Raw genomic sequence first — 25,502 nt, 5'->3', positions numbered from 1 at the left:
TAGCTATCAGTGTCGCTCACCACTATGCGCTATGAGGAAATAACTAAATTTCTTGTTATAGCTGTACTATTTCTAAATTAATTTATTGGAGTGAAGATTTGTAAGAAAACAGAAATTAATGTAAATAAGACGTAAGCGTGAAAACCATTTCTGACGACTTCCGGTTGTTGCTCTGAGCACTGAGCGCCACTCGTGGGGTCGTGGCTGAACGCGAAAACATCCATAGAATAAAATACATATTAAAACATTAACCTATACCGCTATGTAATTTATTTACACTGATGTATTTACTAATGTGTCACCTAAAACTTTTTCTATATGATATTTATTTATACTGATGTTTAATTAATGTGTCACCTACCTACTTCTTTGAAGACAAAACTAAAATTTATTTATTTTATCACAACATTTTCACAATCGCCGCCGAATAATAACAAATGAATAACACCTATCAACAAATACGAATAATAAAAAATGAATGACACCTATCGACAAATAACAAACGGCGATCACACATGAAAATGTTAGCGTCCACAAACGAACTATTTATTTAACTTAAAAATTATTAATAATAATTTATTTATTATTAAGATCAGCCAAAAAAATAATATGCAATACATGTGTTAAGTGTACAACAGGATCTCGGAAATAAAGAAGACTCGACTTCGTCTTTCTTCTCTTAACTTTTCCTCGATTCTGTTATAAGGCATTTACCACGCTTGCATCGCAATATATATACTAGGCTATAATATTGTAAGAATAATTATTTAATCTAATAAAAATATGTAGGCCTATGTCGTGTTAAGTTTGAGATAATTTCCTTTAATATAAATGGAATTTTAGTTCCTGTGAATTTTATAACATACAGGGATATGGAAAGAAATTGTCATGGATGATTGACATAACACACATTTACAAAACAATTATTTAATTATATGTAATATCTACGTAGCAATTAAATGCACAACTATCATTCGCATGACACAGTTTATTAAATCAGATTAAATCAAAGACTCTTCTGTACATTTTTTCGCGCGAAGTGATTGCACAAGCTTTCCTGAACGCTTATGTGAAACGTTATTTTTAGCCGGTTAATATTTACTACACTATAGGTCAACTAAATGTCACTGCTTCTTCTTCACATTCAGTAACTAAAATATTACTCGTAACTTGGCAATTCAAAGCCTTCTCTTCGTGCATTCCTGTAATATTGTCACTAAAACCACAAGTCCTACATGTCTCAGGCCTATTTATTATTCGACACTAGAAAATTATGTACCTCAAAGTATATCTTCTTATAGCCTTGGAACCAGAGTTCCAATTCTAACGTAGTGGAGATTTATTTTGCACCAATAAGGTGTTTCGTCTTGTAATCTTCCTATCATATTTGGTAGCTTGCTGACCACATGGTTGACGAGTCCACAAACGTTACATTCATGTGTAATATTGGTTTATTATTTTCATACGAATGAGAACGGAAAGTAAGAAACTGTTCTAATTCTCACCTCATTATTATTATTATTATTATCATTATTATTATTATTATTATTATTATTATTATTAGTGGTAGTAGTAGTAGTAGTAGTAGTAAATTAATGCTTATAATGATTACGCAATACTAATCGCAAAAGCGCGGAACGAATCCTCCGCATATGGTAGCGTCGTTACGTATGAATCAGCCGCCGTGAATGCGGTTAGGAGTCTAGCACTGGTTGGTTCACCCTATACATTGGTAAAATGAGTAAGGCCCGCTCTTCATTAACAGTGAACAATCAAGAGAACCATTATTGGTGCAATATTTTGGTTAAGTTATCTTGACAGACTTTATAATCAATCATTGTGTGACTTTTTTTTTCACATCATGATATTATATGCTTACTGAATATGTTGTATTGAACTTTTACGATAATTCCTTTCCCGTCTTTAATAACTATAAATCTCCTGTTATTTATACCTAGTAATGCATGAACAAATGAAGGGTGTAGAACCATAGTGGGCCAAACGCCATTTATTAAAAACGGAGAAAGCAAGGGTTAAAGTTAAGTGGATACCATAGTTTAGTGAAGATTGACATATTATTTAGTTTCAATGTGTATAGTTTATATTACTTGCTATATGTTTCCATTGAATTATGGTAATAACTTCATTTTAACCCTTGTTTTCTACGGTTTTAGTAAATGGCGCTTGGCCCACTATGGTTTTGAACCCTTCACATCTTCTATCCCAGGGAGCAGTCAACTACAGTACTTATTAATATATTTTCTACGTATTTTTACCGCCATGAAGTTCTTAGGTCGTACATATAGGGGAGAGTCAGGTAGTATCGGACGTCGGGTAATATCGGACAGTGAGTTTCTTTCATCTACCACACGATGATAGTACCTGATTGACATGGTTACGTTTCTGTGATGTCGCATAGAGAAACGTAACCATGTCATTCAGGTACTACCACATGGTGGTAGATGAAAGACACGCACTGTCCGATATTACCCGACGTCCGATACTACCCGACTCTCCCCTATGTTACTGAGGGATTTTTAAATTCAAACTTGGCTCTTCTATTCATTTATAATCAGTGGGAAGACAATTTCGTTTGCCAAAGTTAAAGATGACTAGTTATCAATAACATTGTTACCTGGCGTGGTTATAATTCAACTTTCCTATTGTTTAAAAAATGTAGTAATGCAATTTTACTACTACTGCTACGGAGTAATACCACAACCGCTACTATCATTGTACTACTTCACAGTGTCTTGTAACTCACTGCTCGGTGTTTGTTCTGTGTTGCGACAACACAGAAATACACATGATATGTACTTACACCCAGTTCAATGTAATAAGGATACATTTTCACTTTCCTGCTGAAATTGAATTAAAGTCCTCTGGGTTAATAGCAAGAAAATTTGCAGCTTGAACAATAGCGGAAAAAAAAATTACGACGTTCAAAAGATGACAACTTCAATTAGAAATCATTGTGTCTGTGAGTGTGAGTGAGTGTGTGTTTGTGTGAGAGAGAGGCGGGGAGAGGGGAGTATTCGATGTGGATTTATGAATTTATTTGTTATAAACAGACATGTCACATAGTATCCTTTTTTCATGTAAAAATCAAACTGAACAGGCAATAGACCTAAGAGCTATAAAGTGGAATCGGTGAACTATATCGACGCCAGAGAAGAGAAATAATTTGTATTACGTTATGAGTAGAATACAGAACACTTGGTTGTAAGGAAAATTACATTTTATAAGTCGACAACAGCGACGAGTTTTATAGGTCGTTTTAATTAATTGGGTAGTAACGTGCGAGACTTTCCTGGTGCGTATAAATATTTCTCGCAATTCCCACGTCAGTCTGTAGACAGAGAGAAGTAATTTAAAACAGCATTAACTAGCACAGTCGTACAATCTTACTATCTGAACTGGAGCAATGTATACAATCACCAGATACATCAAATGTTTTATTACTTATTATTGACGTTTCCACAGCAGTACAGAGACGCTCCTTAGTCAGTGGCGGATTGTTTCAATGGGCTAAGTTGTAAGAATTCTAACAGTACTACCACAGAATAAGAAGACTTCGTTACAAAATCTTCGGACTGTCGTCTAAATAACTGAAATTAGATGTTTCTCGACAGGGTTTCCGATTCTAAGGTAAGGTAGATTTTAGAACGTTTCAGAATATTATGATGTTTAAAACAATGTGTTCGTTCGGATGCCGTGGAAATGCCTATAACAATATACTGTAACACCGACGTTGAGACTCCAACTTGTGTCCTCTACTCACTAGCCAGACACATCTTTTTAATCGATCATTTAACGACTCTGTATCAACCACTAGGTTATCTAGTGTTGATGGAATTTGTGATTGCGAGATGGTATTTGGCAATTCACCACGTAATTGCCTGACATTCGCCTAACAGTTTTGGAAAACATTGAAAAAAACAATCAAGTAATGAGTCCAAGCGGGAATCGAAGCCGGTGATGTCAAACATGTTTTCCCTATGCCATGAACGAGACCTGTCCAGCGAGTTTAACTTAAGGAGTTCCTGCTGAACATAATAATGCTGAAACAAAGAAATATCATAACTTTAATTCATTATTCTGTTAATCGAGCTCAATCCAATGAACTTGGGAATATTTCAGACAGCTCTCAATCGTTTTTACTATACCAGCATGTTTCTGAAATTAATAAAAATCGCATCCCATTCAAACTAATAACTTACCTACCAAAAATATGACGACTATATCTATCTGGAAATAGCACAGGCTTAATAGTCCAATCCGTGAAAGGATGGATGGATTTTGGGTGTGATGGGTGGGACACTTAGGCTCTTGTTATGGCCCATTGTGCTACCTCAATATTTCAACGTGGACACGGCCGACAAATTTTACTGCTATACCAACGAGGACGACGCCTGACCCGTGATGCTTTAATTACAGTGGAGATAGACAAAACCTTTAGCAAACGAGGGTTGAAGTGCATTCCCATACTTATATTATGAAGAAAGAGTAGGGCTAGGCTTTGGGATCATCATTTGGATTTTAGTTATTGGTGTGAAACGAAGTTACAGCGAAGTCAAATTGTACAACCCTCAAACATTGTCGTGTTATTGGTAGTTGACGATACGGTATGCCGCCTCTTTACTTCATGTATTCACCTTGTTCTCACTTCTGGCACGTAGTTTCTGTAACTCGATAGTTAGAAACAGGACTGGTCCTGAGTTCGAACCAGTTTAGTTTATCCTATTACCGTGTTAGTCTATGTTTAATAATCATTTTGATATATTTACGGACTTTTTGTCGTACGTTAATAATAATAATAGAGGAAGAAAGTATGACTTCCTTCCTAATATTTTCTTCCTTAATGAAGTAGCTTACTAACAGCTAAACTATTTCAACAATATTCGTTCTCAGAAATCATCAAAGTTTCACAGACTGCACGTAAACAGGACTAAGCAGTCATCACTACTGTTAATATTATGAAACATCCATCCATTTTCTTATTTATAATAAAACAACTCGAAACGCCTCAACTGTTAATTGGTTGAAGTTCAATGTTATGTTCCTTTAAATGTAAAGGCAAAATCAATTTTGAAATAGAATTGTTCACAAGAAGGTACTGTAATAAGGAAAGATGCGACATGTCTCTATTTATATTATTTTAAGCATACGAGAAACACGTCTGTATAGTATATAAAGCCTATATTAAGAACAGAATAACATGGAAAAAAGGAAAGACGAAAATATTTACGAAAAAGAAGTTTCGAAGTCAGGACCTAATTGCCAAGTCCGTGAGTAAGCATTAAACCACAGCAGCTATATGTTAAACGTGCGAAAACGGTGGGTACCTATATTAACTAAATAGGTTGGTATCCCACAAATTTCTCTGTCACCAATTCGGCAACGTTTGAGCGTTGTATAATGGACTTCGTTTTACATCATTAACTTCTATCGGAAACAGAATCACCAAAATCGGAGATCCCAGAAGAGGTCCTTTCCTTGATGGTGTTTACGAACTACTCCTTGTGCGACACACACAGATGGGCAGATCAGTTGAAGGAACAAAATATTTACATCATCATCATCATCATCATCATCATCATCATCATCATCATCATCATCATCATCATCATCATCATCATCGGCGCTACAGCCCTTGGTGGGCCTGGGCCTCCCTTAGTAATTGTCGCCATCCGTCTCTATCTTGTGTAGCAGCCTTCCAATTCTTGCACCCCAACTTTCTGGTTTCCTCTTCCACTCCATCAATCCATCGCAAGTGCGGTCGACCTCGTCTTCTCTGACCTCCCGGATTTGTTATTACAATTTTTTTGCCAGGTTCACTTGGGTCCATGCGTATTACATGTCCTGCCCACCTCAATCTGCTAGTTTTAACTGTATTGATTATATTTGGCTCTCCTAGAAGTCTATATAATTTATAGTTGCATCTCCTCCTCCAGAGACCTTCCTCAAATGTTGGGCCATAGATCCTTCGCAGAATCTTTCTTTCGAAAATCTCCAGCCTTTTTTCATCATTTTTGGAGATTGACCACGTTTCTGCCGCATATGTCAAAACTGGTCTCACTAATGTTTTGTAAAGAATAACTTTTACTTTCCTGGATAGAGCATGCGAACTAAAGTGATATTTCAAGCCGAAATATGCTCTGACAAAATATTTACAATAATCATTAAAATAATGTCACAATATCAACAGACACCCGAGAGAGAAAATTGTTGATTTGAGGCAGAACAAGCCGAGAGGCCTGAATCCTGAAAGAAGAAACAAGAATACTTACTTACTTACTGGCTTTTAAGGAACCCGGAGGTTCATTGCCGCCCTCACATAAGCCCGCCATCGGTCCCTATCCTGAGCAAGATTAATCCAGTCCCTACCATCATATCCCACCTCCCTCAAATCCATTTTAATATTATCTTCCCATCTACGTCTCGGCCTCCCCAAAGGTCTTTTCCCCTCTGGCCTCCCAACTAATACTCTATATGCATTTCTGGATTCGCCCATACGTGCTACATGCCCTGCCCATCTCAAACGTATGGATTTAATGTTCCTAATTATGTCAGGTGAAGGATACAATGCGTGCAGCTCTGCGTTGTGTAACTTTCTCCATTCTCCTGTAACTTCATCCCTCTTAGCCCCAAATATTTTCCTAAGAACCTTATTCTCAAAAACCCTCAATCTCTGTTCCTCTCTCAAAGTGAGAGTCCAAGTTTCACAGCCATACAGAATAACCGGCAATATAACTGTTTTATAAATTCTAACTTTTAGATTTTTTGACAGCAGACTAGATGACAAAAGAAGAAACAAGAATACGACAGTAAATTGAGGAATGGCGGGTTGGGGCACAGTGCCCAACATCGTCTTCATTGTCACAATTTCGACTTTAACTATACGAAGTGAGGTGACGTCCAGCTCGAAACGTAACTTGGCCTGCTGCACCATTACGCAACATTAATTCATCACGAAAAGCAGTGATGTATCCCTCCAAGAACGTGCGTACAGCTCCTTATTGAACTCGCAAATTGACACCGACAAGTTAAAACTGTCCCGCTGACTAAGCGGAGAGCAAAGGGGACATCTAAATACGACCGCAAGTACGAGAGTGGACGTCCGAACCCCTCTGCAATCCACATGCAGGCGGGAGTGCGACAACATCGTCAGTAATTCACCAGTCACCACTCTTACCGCCGCCGCCGTCGTGACGCTCATCAACATGATCATCAGTCTCTACTCTGTTTCAATGGAAAAGCATTACTGGATCACAATGCCACATAAAGCAACATTCTGCACTTTATTAGGGACACACCGGCATGCAGAATACGTCACCCAGTTTCCGGAATGAAACCGATGTTGTGTTGGTTTCAATGTTTTACTTTTGTTTCGTTTACAAATGGAGAGTATGGGTGAATGATGAAAGAAGTAATTAATGAAAAGCATGCAGTATATTTTCTCTACATTTGAAGCGATATACCGAAATTAGGCCTAGTCCCAGCTCACAACAAAATGTTCACTATGGTTGACTCAAAGTGTATCGTACTTTAATATTGGAGAACTCGGAATTACAAGTCAAACGAGTGGTTGCACATGTCTGTAGCTGCTCTCGATGTCGACATATTACTGAGATAGGTCGCGAGACGCGGCTAATTTTATATGAAAATTCGGTGTCCTCATGCCCGTAGTGAGGGGAGGTGACATCATTGAGCAGAGTCACACAAGTTCCTACTAAAAACATTAGCATTCAACTGTGGCTCATAGTATTGTTACAGTGAGTATCTCAAATTCTGTCATTTTTTGTTTCACCACGGACACCAGGACGGGTGCCTATACTCGATGTGGAGAAAGACGTAGGCTATAAACGCATCTATTTCAATTCACACAGACCTAACTTTTATGAGCAAGGAAAATTTTGGCACAAAAATATTAAAATAACCTTCATTCGTTAGTTGGATTGGAAGATATTAATTACTAGACTTCGTTGAATTGTCACACGCAGCATGCAATCAGGTTGCCGACATACGGTAGTATAGAGGAGGTGGGCGACCTCCCGGTCTCGTAGTATAAGCAGTTCATGTTAAGAGTTGTGACCGGTCCAAATAGATAGAGCAGCTACAGCTAATGTATCCATAAGTAAGCACTTGTTTTTGCATTACTGTGGTTGGAATAGTCAAAGCTTAACATTTGTTCAGTGCAGACAAGAATTCAATCAAACATACTCCAATGAGAGTGTTGCTGTTCCAAATAATTGCCCCTGGAATACCCTTACTCCCGCAGCCAGTTTTGACTCGTTAGGAAACGTTGTTGGATGCTGTTAATTATTATGCAGAACATTACGGAAAAATAATGGAGGTAATTGATGCATTGGATAGCACAGACAGTTCCGCTGTTGCAGCTGTAAAATCATTGCTTTCTTAACAGCTATTGGAAGATATTCTGTTCATTGATTCTGATTTTAAAATCGTGTCCAAAAGCATCACCCTGTTAGAATCGTCTAAACTAAAACTCTCAGAAGCCCTTAATATAGTGGATAAAGTATCACAAACCCTTAACCAAAAATAACAATTCACTAATTTCAGAAAAAGTGAAATATAAGTTGAGAAACATTATTGCTAAAAATTCTGCCTATTCACAATTTCGTATTATAAATGATGTACCATCAGGTCACGACAAGACGTCTGAAGTTGGTGTACTAAAAAGTAGTGACTTTCCGTTCTTCAAATATGCATCGTGTGATGTTGAACGTACATTTTCCCAATATAAAAACTGTTTGAGTGACCATCGGAAGAAGTTCACTTTGCAGTCGCTCAAAATGTACGTAACTCTTCACTGCAATGCACATATTCAAGGATGATGCGAGTATATTACATTAAATTTTAAGAGTTAATATAGCTCACTACCAAATAATTGTGTATTTATATGTTTAGACATTTTCTACTTCAATGATCATTCATTATATTTCTTGAATACAGGATACAGGTTTTATTGTAACCGCAGTATACTGCTCAGTGTTTACATTAGAGGCATATTCTATCCTTTCCATGCCCCCTTCTCATACAGTCTATACTGCGTGCATAGTAAACCTTACTATTCTCGTGGCAATTCCACGAAGTCTATTAATTACATTTAATCAATTGACAGAAATATTAGTGGGTTACATCAGAAATGGACTGATTACGAGTATGATGTTAGATCTAGATAAAAGCTTTTATTCTTCAACAAGACGCAAGCGAGGGTGGTGACAAGACTGTATTACAATGTGTATGAGCAAAACAGAATCAGAGTATGTTCTTCGGCGATGTGCTGCATCAAGGGAACAGACATACTGAATATCCAGCACGTAGACTTGGAAACCTCCTGGACCAACCTGGAGAGGTTTGGTATTTTTCAGTACGCTTGTCAGGAGCCAGCTCCAAGGAAACACCTATAAGAGGCTTGTATTCAAACACTAAGGAAGTTCTTCAAGTCACACGAACAGATAGGTGTAGAACATAGCTCCTTAAAATAATGATAAATGAGGCTAAGCCCCCACTTACGCGTTGTTCTGTTTAAGGCTGTTTCTGCAGCGTCGCGTGCGCAGAGGCGTCTCCTTATATAGAGCTTCTGTGTCGGACAGGCCGAGCCATACTGCACTCGTACGTGATTTGATTGCACGAGGGTGAGCGCTGACCAACTGCTAACTCATTTCGGGCGCAGCTTTGTAGGAAACTCAAGCTCATGTCGCCCATTAAAATAGAAACATCTCAATTTGAGAAGGGCCAGATTCATACACAGAAGGAAGAAGTGCCGGTGGTAATGACAGCAACAGTATTCATACCAACAATGGCATTAGTAACTCTCGGTCAAAATATCAGTGTCAGCAAAATCACACATTCTTTGTCATTGCACATTCTACGCTTTCCGCAGTGCAACTCCGTTATCACGTTAATAATACCGTTTATAGTTTATTTTCCTTCAACTGCTGTGTAAAAGACAGACCCATATGAAGTTTTTAAATTTGAACTGGGCTATATACTAAAGCTATATTGCATAATCCCGAAATTAAGCTAGGCACTTTATTTTATTCACCAGGAGTGTGGGCGACAAGTCGGGTCATATCTACTGTATCTGCCTTCATGTGTGTAGTTCCGAAACATTATTAATGTCAGTTTCAGGACACGACGAAATACCCAAAAGCCTAATCCTGATGGTTAAATATCCTATATTTGTAACTCATTAAAAAGATCCACATAAAATAGCAGTACGTACGAGTATATTGTAACCATTTCTAATATTACTTTTATAGGCATATTTACGAAACTCGACAGTTAAAAATGATATAAATGTTAACTTTTATAATAAGATTCCGAACAAACTCTTCCACCTTTCATTCTAGATTTTCAACATATAAAAACAAAATATGACCACATTAACAACATTTACGGAAAATACGCCTACAAGGGATCAGAGGGGTTAAGGAGAAATCGTTCCTATCGTTAGTTTATCCCTTAGAAGTTACTGACGTTGATGTACAGTCTGTATAGTTATTTTTTCTTGTGCAAGCTCAAGTGATAGCACTATGTAGTTCCATCACTTAGCAGCAGTAACAATAGCACAGTAGTAGTAGTACAGGGACATCATTTTATTTTTACTAACATTTTTAATATTAACCTGGCTCTACCTTTGGATCAACACCGTTTGCTACCTCCTTCCACGACTGGAGTTCGATTATACTGGCGTAATATATAAACAAATCATTTTACTAGGGAAGAGGGAAGAAAAGTAGTCCATCCATTTACGTAATCTAGGAAATATCGCGATTTTGAGTTTGATCATTTTCATTAGATTTTGTTTAATCAAAATACAGTACAGTATTAACAATGAGTGTTTTTATTCACGAACTGAGCTATTCATTCGGACGCATTCATTATGCAGTGTACATTATACCGTCTACAGCACATTAGCGTACGATATAGAAAATGAAGTTAAATTGAAAAATAATCATAATATGGATATTTAAACATATTTTTGAAAATGGTGGCAGTTCATTTCGATATAGGCTTCAGTTCTAATATGCATATTATCGCACTATAGACTATTGTACTTAATCCCAATTATCAGTTTCGTCCTTCGTACTAGTAACTCACGTTGAAATAATTCTGTACCTACTATATGAAAGATTACCTTACGTACTGTAAATTCAATCTTCACTTCTGCCCGATCCGAAAAGATAAAATTACTCAGACATACTATCTACTGTCCGTCCAAGTGGTTATGTCGTAGGATCGTAGAAAGGAAGGAAATCACGTGACAGTTAATTACTTAACGAGGCCCTTTTATTTAAGTTATTTTAAACAGTCGTATAATATTACGTAGACGTCCAATTCCTAACAGAAATTAATGTTCTCAGAAAATAGCTAAGACAGCCCAGCCACTAGCTGGCGAATAAAAGCTGGTGGGGGAAACCGGGATACGAAGTAGGCAAATGGACAACAGTACCTGTGCGAAAATGATTCAATTTTGAAAGCTCTTTCGTCACTGGAAAACGTGAACATATTTTTGGAACGTACTGTTTACTATGACCGTAAGGCTACTATTACTGTATATGCGGTCTTGGTTTTGTGTGGAGGACGGGTGAACTTCATTAGTAGAAGGGGTGGGAGTGAAGTACATTAAAAAACTCAGGTACAATAAAAATTGAAGTAAAAATAAAATGATGTCCCTGTAGTAATTAGTAATATTAATTTGAAATAGTCTGTTCAGAGTTAGAAGGTAGCGAGTGTGAATTAATGCCCTGTTCAAATGTAATAGTCACGTGACCAAGCAGATGATTTTCATGTTCTTTGCGACATGACAGGAATATTCGAAGACACATGCCAGTCGCTGCAAATGTGCTACATTCTCTGCAACTTTCAGTAATTTTTATGAACGCTATTGTTGTGTTGTATTAGCAAGGAATTCCATAAATAATTGAAGATTCGCGATTTAAAGTGAATGGTGAATTTTTATCTCATTTACGGCGTCATAGCAGAGAAAGAAGACACCATCTAAGTGGGTTTCCGCTCTCAGAATACTCGTGCTAAGTCTCCCAATTCCATTCCTAAAAGTTTGTGCTTTTCCTAATCATTCTGCATAGGCCTAAACCATAGCGGTGGTACAGACGAAATAGTAAGGAACAGAGAAATGTCAAAATATATAATCAAGAGAATATGTGTAGATTTACTAGAATAAAATAAGTTATATGCTCCAGAAACTCACCAGAAGATTGAATGCCAGGCAGCGTCTCGAGGACGTAATCCAAACAGTTCTAGACGAAATTATCTGGAACACAAAATAGTATGACATGTTCATTTAACATCCAGTTATCACATGAATTAAAACTCAGCAATTTATGTTATTCAAAGTTACTATCTACTTATCAAATTGCTCTTCAGGAACTTAGTCTTTTAGAGAAATCGCAATTAAACGTAAACTGTTGGATTCTCATGAGAATACTTTCATGTATAAATAGTGAAAAATAACTCAGCGATTCTTTGAGAACAATTTCGGAAAAGACCGCATGATCGGAGAAGCATCATGAAGATGACATATTTCCTCCTTACATTTGTTATGCGTTTGTAACACTTCAGTTCTTAGACATTCTTCTATCAAGGGATCACAGGCAATTAAGCTGCTTTACACTCAAAATACTCATTAAAATTGTCGACTTAAGTCGGCAAAATAAAAAAAAAGCGTTATACTCGTATGCTATTTAGAAATAACTATCTCTCTTAAAGTTTATTTAACTTTTATCTTATTCTCTACGAAACCGATCCACCACAATCCCATATTCCAGAGTGGACAATGCCACAGACAGAGCGCTAGCAATAATACAGAGTGCGTCAGAAAGAACGGATGGATTTCAAACTATCGATACGCAGCGAGGGGAGGGATAGAGTGAGGGGGACCACGACTGTTGGGTCAGCGAGAGAATGCAGTTTCAGTTGAAAACATGGTGTTGGTCTGGTGTACAACGTGCTTTCATAACAGAGACATTTTTGAAAAATGAAGAGTCTGTGATCGCCTCTCAGGACTCATTTCGACATCGGACGTCACGCTAGGATTCCAACTCGGAATACAATTTTGCGGTGGGTGGCTTCATTTCATACCACAGGTTCAACATTAAAGAAGAAATCACCTGGACGAACACGGAGCGCGTGTACACCTGCAAATGTGGAGAGAGACAGTAGGTTGTCCGGCCACCTCAACCATCAGCCCGCAAACATGCTATTGCACTGAGATTGTCCGAGGCTACGGTAAGATCTCGACGAACTGAAGACGGCGATTCGTGAAGAAATCGAGGCAATCCCACCAGCTATGACTGTGAAAGTGACGGCGAACTTCAGAAAACGTCTCGATGCCTGTATCGAAAGCCAAGGACATCATATGGATGATGTTGTATACCATAAATAAACTGCATGCATTGGTGAATCTGTTGATAACAACAAATTTTTGATTTGATGAATCCTTACAATTTTCTTGCCCTGTGAAATCCATCCGTTCTTTCTGACGCACCCTATATCTTTCAGGGATGTCAACATTTACAAAAAAAAAATCTAACAATGACTGACATCAGATTTGCCTAGTTAATTTTTTCTGTGCAAGGGTTGCTGCACAGTTAGAGGAAGATTAAACTACGTCAGATCAAGTTAAGTTACCTTCAGTTATATTTCTGCTTGGGAGAATGAACAGTCTTGGGTTAGCTTTAGTTTAATATAGGCTGCTCAAGAAGCTTGCACAGGATTTGGTTTGGCTTGACTGTGGAGCAACCCTACGAAATGTGTGGGCATTATTCTTAATATATTAACAAAAATCAATCCAGCTTTTCTATCGAGAGATATGTCGCCAAGTTTATCACGTGGAGCGATGGTAGTTGCCAATAAGCAACCTGTTGCGTAGCTTAAAAATGGTACTGCAAAATGTTACCAAATGTGAACACATATTCCAGAAGAACTATGAGAACTATAATTATTTTGAATGGTTTCAAAGTAAAGATGAAATAAAATCAGAAAGGTAAATGAATAATGTAGGTTAAAGCATCAGTATTTAAACTTACGAGTACATGGTATAAATAAGTAAACAAATGCAATTAATTAATTACAACAGTAAACAAAATAAAATTTCATGGCGTACATATTTTAATTTGGAAAGCAGAAGTTCATATTGCCTGAAGGAGAGAAGTCTTTTCTCGCCACGAATTCTGCTTGAGATTGTCTCGGGATTTTATGGAGGGGCCCGAAATGCGTAAAGACAACCATATTTCATGCGTGGAATCCCTTAATAATTGGACTGTGTGTTCTCTAGGATTGTCGTCACAACTCGTGATTTACGTGAGCACTAACCTTACCCTTCGGTGCTGTCTCTTAAAATAGCAGTAACGACCATTTCTTTACGTAATAAGTTCATGATCTGACGTAATGACACTATTTACGTGTGATAGCAGTTAACACAATATTTATACTATGTTCTTCAATGGTGTTAACGAAAGTGATTATGTTCTAACGTAGATATAATTTGGAACCTTGCAGATTCGTGCAACAATGGGACATGGACGGCATATTACTTTTAAACTTCAAGCGTTTTTAATATTAAAATTCAATATTATTAAAATTATCTATAGCCTACTAATAATAAATCTGTAGCCGAATTTTTTCTGGTAATTTTCGATTTTCCAAAAATAATTGGTCCTAACATATATAATTAACCACCCTGAAACCGAAAATCGCTTTTTTGAAATTTTTATTTGTATGTCTGTCTGTCTGTATGTTTGTTACCTTTTCACGCGATAATGGCTGAACCGATTTCGATGAAAATTGGAATATAAATTAAGTTCGTTGTAACTTATATTATAGGCTATATGGCATTCAAAATACGTTATTTAAAAGGGGGGTTATAAGGGGGCCTGAATTAAATAAATCGAAATATCTCGCTTATTATTGATTTTTGTGAAATATGTTACATAACAAAAGTTTCTTTAAAAATAATTTCTGATAAGTTTTGTTCTCTGAAAAATTTTGATAGGACTAATATTTAATGAGATAAATGAGTTTTAAAATTAAAATAACTGCCATCTAAGGCGGTGTATTGAAATAAAAAACAAATGACTTCGTCTATAAGGGGCCTTGGACACAACAATCGAAAGCTATGAAACATAGCCTACAGACAATGTTTCTGTGTTTTATGAAGTAATATCAGAAGCTAAATTAACCGATTTGTATAATTAATTATTATTTCATCATTGGAAAGTGTAGTTTCTCTAGATGGACATAATGCTATAATGTTATTACAGTAACTTGTGAGTGAATTGAGGACAGATAAGATTAAAATAGCTTCTTATGCACAGAAAACTTGATAGGTTATTCTGTATATTCATTTCCTGAATTGATTATAATAATGTTTATGAACATATTCATTTTTATCTCAGAGAATTAACGAACAACGAGAGTGAATTGATTTAGTATGCAGTAATAGTACGTTAGCTTAGCAATCCATTATTTTATAATTCAAATTTTAACTATGCTCAATTGAATCGTGTTAAAATACATATGCAATAAATGCAATGCAAAAAAATTGGGTAATGAGCCAAGCAGATTATGTTGCGCTGCTGTAAAAGTTGTTCCTCTTGAGATTCAAGAGCTCCCACAACAAATTAAAAACTTTCTAATTCGAGTACATCCGTTATCAACACACTTTTTCATAATATAATATAATATAATATAATATAATATAATGTAATATAATATAATATAATATAATATAATATAATATAATATAATATAATATAATATAATATAATATAATATAATATAATATAAACATAATAATAAATCTGTAGCCAAAATTTTTCTGTTAATTTTCGCTTTTCCAAAAATAATTGGTAATAACAATTAAGAAACATGTTAAAGAAATTGTCACTGCACCAAATGAGTGGTGTCTGGATCAAAATGTTCGCATTTTAATATTTTAAATACAATTTAAATTAAGTAACATATTAAACGATTTATCCTTCTATCAAACACGAATGTTCCCTGGATCAAATGTCCTATTTTAATTATGTAATTACTTTATATTTATTTCTAACGGGTGCAGCGGAGCGCACGGGTACGGCTAGTTAAAATAAATAACAGAATGCTTCCGTTCACTGATGTATGCATACTCTCAGTGAAGTTTTTCTACATAAAGTGAACTACATTAAATGACAAGCTCCGTGAGATCAGTATTGACTTGTCTGTGGTTTTGAGGGCCAGATCTGCTAAATAAGCTAATACAGCGTCATTAAATAACCAGTTAAAGTGGCTAAATTAAATTCACTATTCACAACAACCCTAACCACAGATTGTCTTTTTCAACCCACTCTCATTCTTTTTATGCAATGAAGACGATAAATTTAATCTTCCAAATACCGTGAAGTAATTAGGAATATGCTTTTCACGAATAGTAGAAAAAATTCCATCCAACCTCTTCTGACTCCTTAGATCAGTGGAGTGAATTTCGGCATTAGTAAAAACTCAACGATACTAACGACTAGGATACCCTTCTCAGCTTTTTATTTGTCTGATGGAAGCAGATACAACTTTCGAAGTATTTAGAGTTTTTAATATCCTATATAACAGATTAACAAGGCTTAAGCAACTTCCTGTGCCCAAATTTTTCTTCTCCATTTTGCTCTATCTTGCAAGTCCCTTTCTGCCAATCTTCTGTGTTGCATAGTTTTTCATGTAGTCCGTACCTTCTCCTCTTCCCCCTGCCTTCAGGGATTCATTCCAACATCTGTCTTGGCAATCTATCCTCCTACATCCTCCGAACATGGCCGTATCAGGTGAACTGTTTGCTACTGGTATAATCCACTATAGAATTTTCATATTCCACTTTTCTCCTTATTTCCTCATTTCACACTTTATCAAGTTTTGAACATCGAGCAGACCTGAGAAAATTCATTTCTGTGTATTCTAATTAACATTGAAATTTTGAATTTAAAACCCACACTTCTGCTCCATAAGTTGTCACACTCCGAACTAATGATTTGCATAAGTTTATTATTATTATTTTTTTTTGTTGTTTTAATGCTATGTTTATCGCATAGGACTCCGTTTAATCTTTTATTATTGATCTTACTTTTACAATCCTTTCTCTTATTTCAGTTTCGATCCGACCATCATTAGTAATTTTAGTTCCTAAACATTTTAATTCGTCACATCGTTTAATCAATTCCATTTTTCCATTTTCCTCCAAAACTATCATTTACTTCGTCAGTTTCAATTACCATATAATTAGTTTTCTCCATATTTATTGTTAATCCTCAGTTATTGTATTCTTTTTTCAGTTTTCTTGTCATATGTTAAATCATCAAGTTCGTCGGCTGTAACTAATTGGTCATCTGCAGATAATAGTGTATATGCAGTATTATCCGCAACCATTAAACCCATACTACTACATTTTCTCTTCCATGTTTCCATATCTTTTTTAATATACATTCTCAATAATTTTGAGGAGATACAACAATCTTGACTTAAATCTTTAGTAACGGGACATCCTTCAGATAATACTTTCCTACTGTAATTTTTACATTAGAATTATGAAATAATTCCTTAATGTTATTTATCAATTTTTATTTATTGTTGTATCAATAAGTTTCCATAATTTTTTATCGGTAAACTGTAGTATGCCTTTTCTAAATCGATATATACCTACAGTATTTACTTGGACATAGTGTAAATTCCCCTCTCAATCTACTTCTACGATTTGAACTAGAGTTATATTACAAATAACAACGAAATAAGGAAGAAAGGCATTCAGTGAACTACAAGAAAGTCGAAACTTCTCAAGAGGACACCGGTACCACACAACGTACTTTATACGAAAAACGTTTTAGAGATTACGCCTACTGTTTAGTTCAAATTTTAAAAATGTCATTTCTGTGAAATTTACCGATTAAGCTCGGAAGTTGCTAGCTTGCAAATTTTACACGCATCCTCATTCCACCTGTTAACAGAAATGTGACAAAAATATACTTCTATTTTGGCATCTAAAATTCACCATCATAATGACTGGGGAGATTTCTGGTAGTGAGGAGAAGGAACATGTCGATTTACAATCTCGCTGCTCTAAGAGCCATCTGTCAACGTACTAGTACGAATCTAAATCTGATACCTATTAAGCAGAGACCTGTTGATAAGAGGCAGTAATTTGGTTGTAAAGCGATCAACATTAAAAATCATCAAAAACACGACGAAAAACAGACAAGTTCTGAAACAGATTCGAACACACGACGAAAAACTAAACATGAATACTTTAATTCGTACATACACTACGGCCAGTTTTGATCTATAGGTTATGTTGCTGAACAAATTCTTAGTCTCTTAAAGATGCACATAACACGCTCTTGCACGAAGACTCTCACGTAGTACAGTACGTCAACTAGCGCAAATATTACGAGGCACGCGTCACAAAGCCTTCCGATCCACATTCACAATGTACTGCAGCGTAACCTTTTATCTCTGCAGGATGACGACGGCACTTTTCTAGTCGGATGTTGAAAATGATTAAACATTATTTTTATGTGCTTACATTAAGTATTCGATTCAGGAGCAATTATTGATATACTGGATGTGCGTCTTATAATATAAAATCATATTATGATCCTTTGTGGCTTTTACATAAGTTTACGTTAAGCAACATATTGTCAGATATTCCTCGAACTAGAATACTGTATTTTCCGCTAAAAACTAACATTAAGTAAGAACTACTTTTTCTTCTCATGTCAGAAATCACTAGTTATTTTGTTTACATTTTTCAATGTGTTAAATGAGCTCATTAATAAACAATGGTACAATATCAAGAGTACAGCCATGTACTGTACATGTGTTTCATATGCTGGTCTCGTAATTACATGGTATCATAGACGTGTATTTAATTAACTCATTACGCGTCCTAATTCAACATTTTCGTTAAATACAATTGATATTAATAATTATAGTAGTCTTGAGTCTTCATTATAAACAGAGGTGGTTACCACGGAAAAGAGTGTGTTATATTGTTTATAATAGTTACTCCATATTTGGTGATAAAAGTTCAGTCAATTCTAACTTACATCACGAATTCTTTTTAAAATTATGTTACATAAAATATTAAATTTTGATAAAATTGACTGCGATATCCGTCGGTGATAAATCACCTATTTTCGAAAGCGTTATCTGGAAAAGAAATGTATGCGGATATGGTGAATACATTGAGGGATAAATTGTCCTTCGTACGCCACGATAAAAAATATTGGTTGTGGAATTTAAGAGAGGAAGAACAGAGATCAAAGATGAACACAGTGTTAGTAGATTTGTTTTCAGCAAATATTGATGCTGTGCACAACATGATTTTTGAGGATTGAAGAAATGGATTCAAACGTGTATGAGAGACTAAAAATTTGCTCTGAACGAATTTTTACAATGGATATCATGACTTGGCTATGAGAAAAGTGAGTGTTAAATGGACCCATATATGCCTGAACGCTGATCAGAAACGACTCAGAGTGACAATTGCCAAGTCCCTTTGCTGCCGTTTTGAATATTGATTCTTCCAACTTTATGGATAGTATTGTAATAATTACAATGGACAAACATGGATCTATCATTGTGATCTAGAAATAAATTAATAATCAAAAGAATGGAAACACTCTTATGCTCCCCGCTAAAAAATGTTGCGTTCAAAAGTCGGCAGGAAAGGTCTTCGCTTCGCTTAAAAAAAAACGAAATAATTATGATAAAATGCTTAGAGGAAGATAAAACTGTAACTGGAGCGTACTTTCTTAATTATTAACTAAGCTTCGAAAAAAAGTGTGGAGAAACGTCGAGGTAAAATGTTCTGTTCTTGCAAGACAATACACGCACTCACAAGTGCCTGACTGAGTTGAAATTTGATGAAGTTAGTTTCGAATGGCCTCATTATCTTACTAACTATTCCCCATATTCACCAGATTTAGCCCCCCAGACTATAACCTATTTCTGAAACAGAAAAAGAATATTGAAAGGAAGCAAGTTTTCATCAAATTAATCAGTAATATGTACTGTGGAAGGGTTAAAAGTTGGTTCGGTTAAGTGGCTTTGCTCACAGCATGATCTGACCATAGAAGTTGAGAGCTAAAGCCACAGTATTTAGACAGTTATAGACTAGATATGTAATATCACAGCTCATTTCTCAAGCAATTCTTTTAAGTTTACACTATTTTTATAAAATACTTTTTAAGCAACTTGTATGTAAAGTGAAACTTTCCTGCACGAATGGAAGGATTTTGAAATTACACGAGTACTTACACGAAAGTCCAGTCCACGGCACACATATGTTGCAATGTCCATAATTTTATTTATTAGTGAACCATATTATAGTCAGCGATGTAAGCAGTGGAGGGAAAAAGGAACTGGCCACCCTAACCTATTATCTCCTCATTAATTATACCTTATTGGTGACACTTATGAGGTTCCAACCAGTCTTCGGACTGTTGACTAAACTTATGTTAAATAAATAAACATTTTTGTTTTGAGACACGTAATATTTTCCATATTAGGCTAAGACTTGTATATTTTTAATCTGATTTTTGCACCTTAATATTTCCGACATTTTATACTAAAATTATCAACGTACCTTATGATTTCAATTTCATTGCTTTGTAAATCTGAGTCAAACGTTTGGTAACACGATATAAATATCTGCCGGTCTGGTTTCATTAATTTCATTTCTCAAAACAGAGGCACGTTATGATCTAGGCGACGGACTCTATGACTCCGCCCCCTGCTGCACATGTGACACTTTAACCTACTCTGCCTGCGCTAAATGTGTTATTCGGAACGTCGACCACCGACGGCTCTCCGTGTCCTCGGACACTTTCTCATCCCAAAGGTTTTCTAAATTGTGAAAATGCGTAATAAAAGTCACACATCTTCAAACTCTTACCACGCAGTATTACAAGCCAAGTGTCAAATTCATTTTTCTATTGTTTATTGTCATTTGTTTTCTTTCTTCATGTCTGCTTTCTTCGGTATTTTGTTTTCTTTTTTTTTTTGTTTTCCCTTCGTACTTGCTTTATAAGCATTCTTTTGTTCGTTTCTCCTTTGCTTGTTTTTCTTTTGTTTTTCCTTTGTATTCCTTTAGATTTATTTTTTCTTCTTTTATTTTGTTTGTTTTTATCTGTATTTTTGTAGGTGTTCGAATGGCCACAGTCTTTGCCTCCGACACACGATTTTTAAAGCGATAATTTGTTTAATTGAAACTAAAGCCGAAGATTCCGCAATATAGGCTAAACTTACGGCAACTAAGGAATCCTATCCCTCATTGAGAGAGTTTCCGACAAAATCTGTCATCCAGCTGTTCCATGTTTTCATTTTGAGGACATAATTCTCTGAAAGACCCTGCTCTGTGATGTTAATGAGGACTTTCACTGATGCAGGAGCAAACAAATTTATTGTGTATAAAATGAGTCAATATGATGTAGAGTACCCAGAGGTTAATGGCCCATGTGCATTGAAATAAAGAACAATACGTCACTCCTTTGTTCATTGATGAATAAACTGGGAGTTCCGTAACACCTTGTATACTACGATAGAAAATTATTTATACCGTACATATTTTTCTGTTCATACAATAAAATGTATTCTTTTCTGGACATTTGTGTTTTAAAAACTAAGATTTACTTCGATTTACAGTAAAGTCTACTAGAAGGAAAGTTATAATAATTTTCCACTTGCCGCTTCTGTGAATTTGGCAATCCTGGGCCCTGTTTCACAATCTGAGTTTGTAAAGCTGAACTTCGCAGAGGAAATCGTTTTAAAATATTACAAATGTGTAAATTGTAGTTTTAATTTCTAAAGCTAACTATTTAAAGTTTAACATTGCTTACAGATGTGTAATTATAATAATGCATATAAGTGTTTATTGACTGCTCTGACACGTCATGTCAACAGTGTCTGGAGTGCGAGCGTTGCTCTGGTCACGCTGTCTTCCCCGCACCTTCATTTCATTTATACATTTTCATATAACCGGGACATTTTTACAGGAAACACGGCGTTGATTATTCAAACCATCTCGGCCTTACTCTTTGTCCGTTAACAGCTATTAATCGCGAATATATCAATGTACACACGACTACAGCAACACGTCCGTGGTTCCTCTTTATATTTTATTTTTCTACGACTTGTCTCATGAAATTTGTCGTAGACAAAAGCAGTGTGAAAGGAGATTTTACTCGGTCACTCCCACATTCCGTGCCATCCTTTCACCGCGCACTTATAATCTTTTCGCTGTAAGAAAAATCCTAATATAAACAATAGCACGTGACTGAAGTGAGGCTTCATTGGCTGCTGTTTGGCGCCATAGATTCTCAGTACGTGTTCCCGCCTACTGTTGTATATTCTGTTTCATGTTAAACATTTCCAGTTACTCATGAAGTAGGCCAAACCTCACTACTATACATTCGTTTGCTTAGGAAACATATACTTCATAATTACTGTAATTAAATTATTTTAATCTTAGGTGTAAGGTAATAGCTGCCGGACAAAGATCGTCGGCAGGATTTATGACGAGACGATCCACAACAGCGTCAGTTATCCCTTCCAGCTAGAACATGCGGTCCGATTGACTTGTTCTGAATAGATATCATTGGATTCAACTCACTTAACTTTTATATACATTTAAGACTATTTGTTTTTCTCCGCTTTTGAGAGGGTTTCCACTCTTATGTTTAATAACCAAACACATCGAGGATGCAGAAGCCATACTTCAGTACCACGTGCTTACGTGAACAATTACGAGCTCAAGTGACGCCAGTTTGTTACCTCGGTATTACTGTTGGTATTCATCCGCGTTCATAGTACATAACAAAATATAAAAGAAACATTTATTTTACATAGCGTTTTACATATTAGTAAAGTTACATGTTTCATCTTATTTAACAACTAGAATTCAATTTTTTATTTTCAAATAATACAAAATTATGGTTTCCAAATACGAACTATATTTTCCTGCGTCATGTGAGTGTTTCGACTGGGAGCCAATCACGGCTAGGACAGCCCCGTGTTTATGTTTACATTAGGATTTTTCTTACAGCGAAAACAGTATAGGCAGAAGAGTCTGGTCTTGCAAGTAATATGGCACTTCATATCTGACCAGTCACTTCAAACAGGAATACACAAAAACAAAAATGAATATTTAACGGCACCAAATCACTAAAATATTCTTTTTAATCGTATGTAGGGTTTTGTATAACAATAACAAGCATTGAGTAAGATAATGTAATGTGATACGTTTCGTTTGCTGTGAGGTGTCATATAGTTTGTGAAACTCTGTCCCACGGAAGTGCCTGAGCTCGCACCCTGCGTGCCACTTAACAAGAAACTGCCAGTGTTCGGGAGTGAACCTGTTCAGTGGAGGTTGTTGGACTCAAGATTTATAGTGTTTTGGTGAAATACGGTTTATTATCATTTTTAATTAGATTGTTGTTCTGCACTGGACCTTCCGTTGTTTGGCCATCGCCTAAGTTGATACTATCCCTTCTTTCCGCGCACGTGGGCTCTCCGGCGTGGACCGAGAAGAACGCCAAGTTTTCTTTCAGTCATAATAAATAGAGAGCAAAACCCTCGAAAGAATACCAAACCGTCTGCCGGTTTTATCGCGGATTTTATAGAAGAACATACCAAACTTTCGTCTCATAGAATAGTAACGAGAACACTGTTTAATCTTTTTGTGGCTCGACGCTGGTGCCAGCAGCACAGAGCGCTCAGCTGGACTCCGGCCGGGAACACTCGCATCAGACATGCTTGCATGGTCGGCGCAGACAGCGTCATTATCGACCAGTATGCTCCCGCGTGTCATTACTCATATAACTGAAGAGTTCGCGGAAAAACCGATGAATGTCACATTTCTGTTAAGGATTAGATAATGATCCAATTGAGTCTATAACTGCGAGATGTAGTGCTGTTTCTAAAGAAAATAAAGGAAAGGATTACTGTATTCGTGGTGATAATTCTCCTTTTTACCATTTTTCATAAGAACAACATTAAATTTCGTAGTGATCCACTGAATTAGATAATGACATCAACCTTCACAAAACTGTGACATTCACCGTTTTTCCCGCGAACTCTTCAACTGTCAATAATGATAACACGCACACAATTATATTTTATATTATTTACACTTCCCATGTATTGTGGGTCTCTATCACCACGGCATGGCGCGTCCTCAGGTTGCGGATAGAGGAGACGGCCTCCAGATATGGAGGGTAGCTGCGAATATATTGAATACGCAGTCGTGGACAGCATATAAGGGGTGATCCTCCAGCTTGGGGGTTGGGCGAAGGGCTAACAACCCATCACCGTAAAAAACAACTTGTTACGAATCCCTACAATAAGCCTCGGAATAGGACTGATTCTCTGGCACGACCACAGCAAAGGAATAAGGTTTTGAGATTTGGCACTTGGAACGTAACTAGTCTTTATAGAACAGGAGGGGTAACATTAGTAGCAAAAGAACTATCTAGATATAGAATAGCCTTCGTGGGAGTACAAGAGGTTAGGTTATATGGGAATGGCATATCACAAATAGGAGATTATTTGTTGTATTATGGGGAAGGAAACAATAATCACCAATTAGGAACAGGATTCTTTGTTCATAAAAGAATAAAATCAGCAGTAAAAAAGGTCGAATTTATCAGTGACAGGTTATCATATTTTGTACTTAAGGGTAGATGGTGCGACATCATAGTTATAAATGCTCACGTCCCTACAGAAGAGAAAGACGACCATATAAAGGATAGCTTCTATGAGGAATTGGAACATACTTTTGTTCAGTTACCTAGATATCACATGGAAATTTTATTGGGGGATTTCAACGCTAAAGTAGGACAGGAGGATATTTTTAGACCAACTATTGGAAAAGAGAGCCTACACGCAACTAGTAGTGACAATGGAATTAGATTAGTCAACTTTGCCACATCGAAAAATTTATTTGTCAAAAGTACAACATTCCCCCATAAGGATATACATAAATATACTTGGACTTCTCCAGATGGATTGACACACAACCAAATAGATCACATCTTGATAGATAAACGAAGACATACTAGTATAGTAGATATTCGAACTTTCAGGGGTGCAGACTGTAATTCTGACCATTATTTGGTGATTGGAGAATTAAGAGAAAGATTATCAGTAGCCAAGCGAGTAGAGCAACAAGTTAATATTACTAAATTCAATATTTTGAAATTAAAGGACGAGGAAGCTAAGCAAAATTATCAGGTCGAAATTTCGAATAGGTTTGCCACTTTAGAAAGTTCCGACGAAGTTGAGAAAGAATTAGATGTTAATAGCGTGTGGGAAAATATCAGAGATAGTATCAAAATTGCAGCTGAGCAGAGCATAGGTTATTATGAAACTAAGAAAAAGAAACCGTGGTTTGATGAAGATTGTTGCATGGTAGTAGAAAGAAGGAAACAGGCAAAATT

At 36.2% G+C, this 25,502-nt stretch overlaps 2 protein-coding genes across 15 annotated transcripts in view; one reads left to right on the top strand and one right to left on the bottom strand.

Annotated features, from left to right (window-relative positions):
• Positions 1–25,502, bottom strand: part of Atg10 (Autophagy-related 10) — a 656,137-nt gene that overhangs the window by 271,256 nt on the left and 359,379 nt on the right. For all 4 annotated transcript variants that reach the window (XR_011329775.1, XR_011329776.1, XM_069813034.1 and 1 more), the window contains one exon: positions 12,242–12,304. The gene's annotated coding sequence lies outside the window, so the exon portion shown is untranslated. The remainder of the gene's footprint in view (positions 1–12,241; positions 12,305–25,502) is intronic.
• Positions 1–25,502, top strand: part of LOC138691226 (protein vein-like) — a 411,186-nt gene that overhangs the window by 47,511 nt on the left and 338,173 nt on the right. The gene's annotated exons all lie outside the window — the stretch shown is intronic.

This window comes from Periplaneta americana, chromosome 16, assembly GCF_040183065.1.
Source record: "Periplaneta americana isolate PAMFEO1 chromosome 16, P.americana_PAMFEO1_priV1, whole genome shotgun sequence".
Classification (NCBI taxonomy): domain Eukaryota; kingdom Metazoa; phylum Arthropoda; class Insecta; order Blattodea; family Blattidae; genus Periplaneta; species Periplaneta americana.
The sequence above is the reverse complement of the archived record's forward strand: the minus strand, read 5'-3'. Positions and strand labels throughout refer to the sequence as shown.